The 7618-nt window shown below is 37.5% G+C and overlaps 1 long non-coding RNA gene across 1 annotated transcript in view; it reads left to right on the top strand.

Annotated features, from left to right (window-relative positions):
• LOC128246650 (uncharacterized) overlaps nucleotides 1-6251 on the top strand; it is a 7364-nt gene extending 1113 nt beyond the window's left edge. Inside the window, exons 2-4 of the long non-coding RNA XR_008263316.1 lie at nucleotides 1184-1385; nucleotides 2554-2760; nucleotides 5832-6251. This is a non-coding gene — a long non-coding RNA (uncharacterized LOC128246650). The remainder of the gene's footprint in view (nucleotides 1-1183; nucleotides 1386-2553; nucleotides 2761-5831) is intronic.
• Nucleotides 6252-7618: the final 1367 nt, after the last annotated feature.

Genomic DNA, 7618 nt, shown 5'->3' with positions numbered 1-7618 from the left:
CTTGTTTTTATGATACGTTATAGATGCAATATGCTTTAACCCGGAATCCCGATCGGAATAACTACCCACTTTTCATACAAAACAATTTGTACGTGAAGGATTTGCTGTATCAAAAATCGTAAAAAAATCTGTCAACATACAATTATTTGGACTAGAAGGTACATCTAGCTGATCTACATCTCTTAGTCTAAATATTTGTACGTTGACGGACTCTTTTTACGATTAAAAAAAAATGTATACATATATATATATATATATATATATATGGCAAGTCCTTCACTACAACATGTTCATGTTACTTTCAATTCAGAGTTGATTATTCACTAAAATTATTTCGCATTTTAATTGTTGTTTAACCTGAAACGTCTCAACCATCAAAAAAGAACATATATGCTTCAATAGTCTAAAAAAATAGACGTGTTGTATGGGATTCTTCCAATCCCTTACGTCTTATCGGGTTTGTGCAAAACAGGGTGGGGGTTGAAAGATATTGAAATCGTAGTTAGATAAGTATTATATGTTTGAAATAGATATTAAAGGTTTATATTCGTATTTTAGTTATTACCATGTAAGTGCAAAGATTTTTTTCACAAAACAAGCATTTAATGCATTTAAACACGACCATTTTACATCTATGTAAATCTATGCACCGCAGCCTTGCAGGTGATCTTCATGTATAACAGTTTATATCATTATGTTTTGACAGTATGAAATGAAGAAAAACACTCATCAAACTCATAATAATTCGTCAGCTTTTATTTTTTGTGTACATAATTCATATTTTAGATATATATAATTATCTGACCCGGAATCCCAATCGGAATAGCTACCCACTTTTGGTGCAAAAAAATTGTATGTGAAGGATATGCCATTTCAAAATTTGTAAAAAGATCAGTTAAGTTACTATTATTTGGACTAGTGCTTAAAGTGTTTGATTTATTGTCTCTATAATGTATAATGCACCTGTCAATTGTAGAGCCAAGCTGGGAGCTGCCTAAAAATCAGTTACCCAGTTAGCTCAGTTTGACAGATCTCCATGCAAGTGTTCACATGGTCGTGGGTTCAAGCACCATACCAGTAGCATCTTTTCTCAAAGGTTTACTTTAGAACCCATCATCCAGGAGTAAACAATTATGATTTTTTTATTAAATATTACAGGCCATGTTCTTTTGTAAACTTTCAGATTGAGAAGTGCCTGGATACAAGGCTAGTATTGTTAACATCATCTGATACAATCAACTGGAACAAAGCTGAAATGGCTGCCTGACCTGACTTAAAAATTGGATGGCAGTACATCAGACTAGAAGATTACAAGTATTGAGGTGACAAAATGAAACCTGAGCCTACCAAAGCTGACAGATTGCACAAGAAACACATAAATGCAGGTATTTACTGAGATATTGTAATTATTTTTTGAAACTTCTCATTCATTTAGGAAGTTCAGTTAAAACAGAGTTGGCAAAAAAATGAACAAAGGTATATACATTTTGAATTCTAATTCAAATAAGAACTTTACTGGCCAGCACAGAATGGTAAAATGCTAGTCTACCAATATAAATGTGCCTGGTTCGAATCAGTAAAGCTGATGAATGTACTGGTTGTGTAGCCAGGATGTGAGTAGGTCTGCACTTGGCTGATAATGCATATCATATGTTTAAGCTGCACTCTCACAGATTGTCTGTTTTACCAACTCTTTTTTATTTCTTGGTCTTGTAATGAATTATTTTATGCGAATTTCTGAACACTGGACATAACAGACAACTGGAAAAAGGGGATCGCTGCTTTCTTATATTAATTCAGTCAAAAAAGACAACTGAAAATATTGGAACGCTGTTTTCTTATTTTAATACGGTCAAAAGATGATGTTCTGTGCCAAAAATCTCATTATTAGTAAAGCGTTAGTAATGCTTTTAACCATAAAACCAATAGTTACAAATGTAAATATAAAAAACATTATCTTACCTTTTGTCAGCAGTCTTATTTCATCAGTTTTCATACTGCTTTTCATTAGCTTATTCCAAGCCAAAAAGTAAAAGAAGTTGTCAAAACCTTCAATCTGTGACTGAGAGTGCAGCACTCTTACAGATTGAATGTTTTGACTACTTTATTTATTTTTTGTCGTGGAATGGGCCAATTTATGTGGAAATGCATGTTAACCATTCATATAAGATTGCTGACAATAAATTTGTCAGAAAATGTTTATATTTAAGTTCAAAATGTTTTATGAATTTTTCTTAAACCATTAGTAACGCTTTAAGCCATAAAACCTTTGTTTTCGACCTGAAATATGGAAGTCTGCAATCCAATATTTTGTCAGTAGTCTTATATCACTGGTTTGCAGATATTTTAGCAAAAAAATAGGTCATTCCAAGACAAAAAATACAAAAGTTGTAAAAACAGTAAATCTGTGAGAGTGCAGCTTTAAATGACTAAATGTTTTGATTTGGCTCAATTTTCACCTAAAATCTTATAGTTTTGTGGCATCTAAATGGTTTGTTTTTAACAACGTTACATGCACATATGTATATATTTGTTCTTAAATTTGTAATTTAGATTGGAAGATTCATTCTCTGGAAAGTAGAAAGGGGCATGTTACATACTGTTATCACTGCCATGACAGAAACCATATTGAGGAGCTGGTCCACCTGTAGGAAGAATTGCACTATTGGTTGGAGCAGCACTATTACCCAGCCATACACCAGCACTTAGTTTGTCATAGGGAGCATTTCTGAGCAGTTATGGAGACCACTAACTATGCAGGTATGTCATAATCAAAATCTTGGTTTATATATTTATGCCCCCCTTCGAAGAAGAGGGGTATATTGCTTTGCACAGGCATGTCGGTCGGTCGGTCGGTCGGTTGGTCCGTCAGTAGACCAAAGCTTGTCCGAGTGATAACTCAACAATTCCTGGACGTATGTTCATCAAACTTCACATGAAGGTTGGGCCTGACCAGTAGATGACCCCTATTGATTTGGGGGGTCATCAGGCCAAAGGTCAAGGTCAATGTGACCTTTAATGGTAAAATAATTTTAAAGCTTGTCCGAGTGATAACTCAACAATGCCTGCACCCATGGCCCTCAAACTGGACTTGGAGGTTGGGCCTGACCAGTAGCTGAGCCCTATTGTTTTTGGGGCTCATCGGGTCAAAGGTCAAGTTCACAGTGACCTTGAATGGTAAAAGGTTGTCTAAGTGATAACTCAACAATGCCGACACCCATGGCCCTCAAACTTGACTTGGAGGTTGGGCCTGACCAGTAGCTGACCCCTATTGTTTTTTGGGGTCATCGGGCCAAAGGTCAAGGTCACAGTGACCTTGAATGGTAAAAGGTTGTCCGAGATATAATTCGACAATGCCTGCACCCATGGCCCTCATAATTGAATTGGAGGTTGGGCCTGACCAGTAGAAGACCCCAATTGTTTTGGGGGGTCATCTGGCCAAACGTCAAGGTCACAGTCACCTTGAATGGTTAAAGGTTTTCCGAGTGATAACTTGACAATGCCTGCACCCATGGCCCTCAAACTTGACTTGGAGAATTGGCCTGACCAGGAGATGACACCTTTTGTTTTTGGGGGTCATCTGGCCAAAGGTCAAGGTCACAGTCACCTTGAATAGTAAAAGGTTATCCGAGTGATAACTCGACAATGCCTGCACCCATGGCCCTCAAACTTGACTTGGAGAATTGGCCTGACCAGGAGATGACACCTATGGTTTTTGGGGGTCATCTGGCCAAAGGTCAAGGTCACAGTGACCTGGAATGGTAAAAGGTTGTCCGAGTGATAACTCGACAATGCCTGCACCCATGGCCCTCAAACTTGACTCGGAGGTTGGGCCTGACCAGAAGATGGTCCCTATTGATTTTAGGGGTCATTATACCCCCCAAAACAAAGTTTGGGGGGGTATACTGGAATCGGGTTGTCCGTCTGTCTGTCCGTCTGTCCGTCCGTTTTTTTTGTCCGGGATTCATCTTTGTCGTTATTGAACAAATCTTTTTCAAACTTTCAGATATTAATGGCCATGATGTAAACTTGCGCCTCTGTGAAATTGGTACGGGTCACATGACCCTGACCAGAGTTATCTCCCCTTGATGTGTTAAAGTAGGCAAAATAAGTCCTGTCCGGGATTCATCTTTGTTATTATTCAACAAATCTTTATCAAACTTTCAGAAATTAATGGCCATGTTGTAAACTTTCGCCTCTGTGAATTTGGTACAGGTCACATGACCCTGACTGGAGTTATCTCCCCTTGATGTGTTAAAGTAGGCAAAATAAGCCCTGTCCGGGATTCATCTTTGTTATTATTCAACAAATCTTTATCAAACTTTCAGAAATTAATGGCCATGTTGTAAACTTTCGCCTCTGTGAATTTGGTACAGGTCACATGACCCTGACTGGAGTTATCTCCCCTTGTAGGCAAAATTAGCTTTGTCCGGCCTAACTCCAGGGCAAACAACCTTAAGACATGGAGGGGTGGGGGGTATTCGTTAGCCTATGGCTTACAGTTCTAGTTGGGCCAAAGGTCAAGGTCACAGTGACCTTGAATGATAAAAGGTTGTCCGAGTGATAACTCAACAATGCCTGCACCCATGGCCCTCAAACTTGACATGGAGGTTGGGCCTGACCAGTAGATGACCCCTATTGATTTTAGGGGTCAAAGGTCAAGGTCACAGTGACCTTGAAAGCAAACTTGACAATTCCTGGACCTATGGTCATCAAACTTGACATGAAGGTTGGGCCTGCCCAGTAGATGACCCCTATGGACTTTGAGGGTCATCAGGCCAAGGTCAATGTCACAGTAACCTTTAACGCAAAAAAGTTAACAAATCTTCTCCCACTGATATCTCAACAATGCCTGAACCTATGATCATTAAACTTGACATGGATGTTAAGCCTGACCAGTAGATCACCCTTATTGATTTTAGGATTCATAGAGCCAAAGGTCAAGGTCACAGTGATCTTGAATGGTAAAAGGTTGTCCGAGTGATAACTCAACAATGCCTGAACCCATGGCCTTCAAACTTGACTTGGAGTTGCATCTGACTTGTAGATGACCCCTTATGATTTAAGGGGTCATTGGGTTAAAGGTCAAGGTCACAGTGACCTTAAACGAAAAAAACTTGTCTGTGTGATAACTTGACAATGCCTGCACCCAACTTCGAACTTGACAGTTTCTGGTGACCAGCTGATGACTGGGTTTTGAGTCAAAGGTCATGGTCATAACACACTCTATCCTCACACTTTAATGGTCATAATCTTAAAACTGCCTTAACGGCAACAAATCAGCTGTCATTTCGGTCCATGCACATTTCATTCAATTGTCCATATAATCCTGACAACATGGCGCTCAGGGGCGGGGGGGCATAATGTTTGACAAACATCTCTTGTTTTTTTTATAATTTAGCATCTGTTGAGAAGAAATTTATTTCTAGATTGAAGGCACACACTATAGATTGATGCCCAAAAATATATTTCTTATTTTAATGCATTATCATGTCTAACTCATTTGACTTAAATGATCAAAGCAAAAGAAATGCAAATGATTAATCTGCAGATATACAAATGTAAGCTTTTTAACTGGGGAAATTGTTGCCACTTGTCTATTAATTAAAGAACACATTTATAATTAATAATGTTTAATCTGTACACAAATCATATGCCTTCTTTGTTTTAACCATCAATGTCAAAGAGTCCAGCATGATAATGCATTAAATTGAAAAAAATGCGTTAATTTATATGAACCCTTTAAAACAAAGACATTTCCTAAATCCAATAAAAAATAATTGAATATTGATGCAGAGTTCAGTTAGAATATAATATACCTTTTTTTGCAGTTGTTGCAGTGAAACTTGCACCAGTGTGTTTTCTGTGGAGATAAAGAGATAGTGTCCAGCAATGAAGACCCAACTCAAGATCTGACCTTGTAAGGCCAATATGAAATAACTGTGTGGGAAAATGGGAAAAACCTGCAGTCAGGAATGCACGGAAATCATCAAAAGAACAGTGTTAAATTAATCTTGAATAACTTGACATTTATTTTGTTTGACATATTTATTCATGGTGCAGTGAAAACATTCTTTTTTTCTCATGGTTATTTAAATTTAGAATTGATAGGAGGGAACATCACTATGTAGTTTCATGTTCATAGTCAGATCAAAACCCATGTACATGCCCAAATGAGCATTCGAAAATATCAAAATGATACTTGTTGTATGTAGTGTAAGTTAATTAACATAATAAACAAAAATATTTAATCAATTTCAATTTATTATGCCCCTTTCAAAGAAGAGGAGTATATTGCTTTGCACATGTTGGCCGCTACGTCCGTCTGTCTGACAGTAGACCAAAGCTTTTCCGGGTGATAACTCTACAATTCCTAGACCTATTGTCAAACTTGACATGAAAGTTTGGTTTAACCAGTAGATGACCCCTTTTGATTTTAGGGGTATTATGGTCAAAGGTCACAGTGACCTTGAACAGGAAGGTGTCAAACCATACATCTGACTGATAAGTTGACAATGCCTGCACCTATGGCCCTCAAACTCAACATGGAGGCTAAGTCTGACTATTAGAAGATACTATTGATTTAAGGGGTCATTGGGTCAAAAGTCAAGGTCACAGTGACCTTGAATGCTAAAAGGTTGTACTAATAATGACTGGACAAAGCCTGCACCCATGGCCCTTGAACAACTTGACTTTGGGGTTGGGCCTGACCAGTAGGTGAGCCCTATTGATTTGTCACAGACCATTGAACGCAAAAAGCTTGCCTGTGTGACAACTCGACAAAGTCTGCACCCATGGCCTTCAATCTTGAAATTTAGGTTTGGGGTGACCAGCAGATGACCCCTTTGAATTTGGAGGTCAAGGTCACATCTCCCATATTGGTCATTAAAACTATGTCATTTACTTATTCCCTGCTGCAAAGAGGATACATGTTTATCAGCAAATATCAGCCATCATCTGAATATGAGTGAAAACTGTACCAACTACCCTCTTACTTTGAATAGCATAATCTTAAAACTGCCTCAAAGGCATCTTTTGTCAATGAAAAAACAGCTGTCATTTCGGTCCATGCATATTTCATTCAATTGTCCAGATATTCTTGACAACATGGCGCTAATTAATGCTGCAGGTTTGAAATTTAAGACATTAGTTTTTTTTTCTTCAGCACCATGCAGATTTATTAACACTTTTATATGAAAACAAACTAGAAAACAAATTTTAAAGATATTAGTTTTTTTCATGGTATGATGCCACAGCACCATGCAGATTTGTTTTCACTTTTATATCAAAGAAAGTAACTCGAGCACAAATTTTGTAGATATGTGGACTCTGTTGATAGAAGTTCTGGGAGGCATTTTTAGGCTTGAAAGAGCATCATTTTAAAGTTATATATTTATTATGTCCCTTGAATCTTGGGTATAGTTTGTATTGTATTTGCATTTTAAAGACATTGGCTTCAACAGACCCTAATAAAATGAAGGAATATAATTGCTTACTGAAACTGTTATAAGCGACGTCATAAATTGAAGCAATTTTAACATAATGAATATGCATTTAACTAATTTAAAGCGCTTCAAAATTAGGAAATTTAAATTAAGAATCTTGTAGGCCATTGGAT

This window comes from Mya arenaria, chromosome 9 (genome assembly GCF_026914265.1).
Source record: "Mya arenaria isolate MELC-2E11 chromosome 9, ASM2691426v1".
Taxonomy (NCBI): domain Eukaryota; kingdom Metazoa; phylum Mollusca; class Bivalvia; order Myida; family Myidae; genus Mya; species Mya arenaria.
This window is presented reverse-complemented; position numbering and strand designations above follow the sequence as displayed.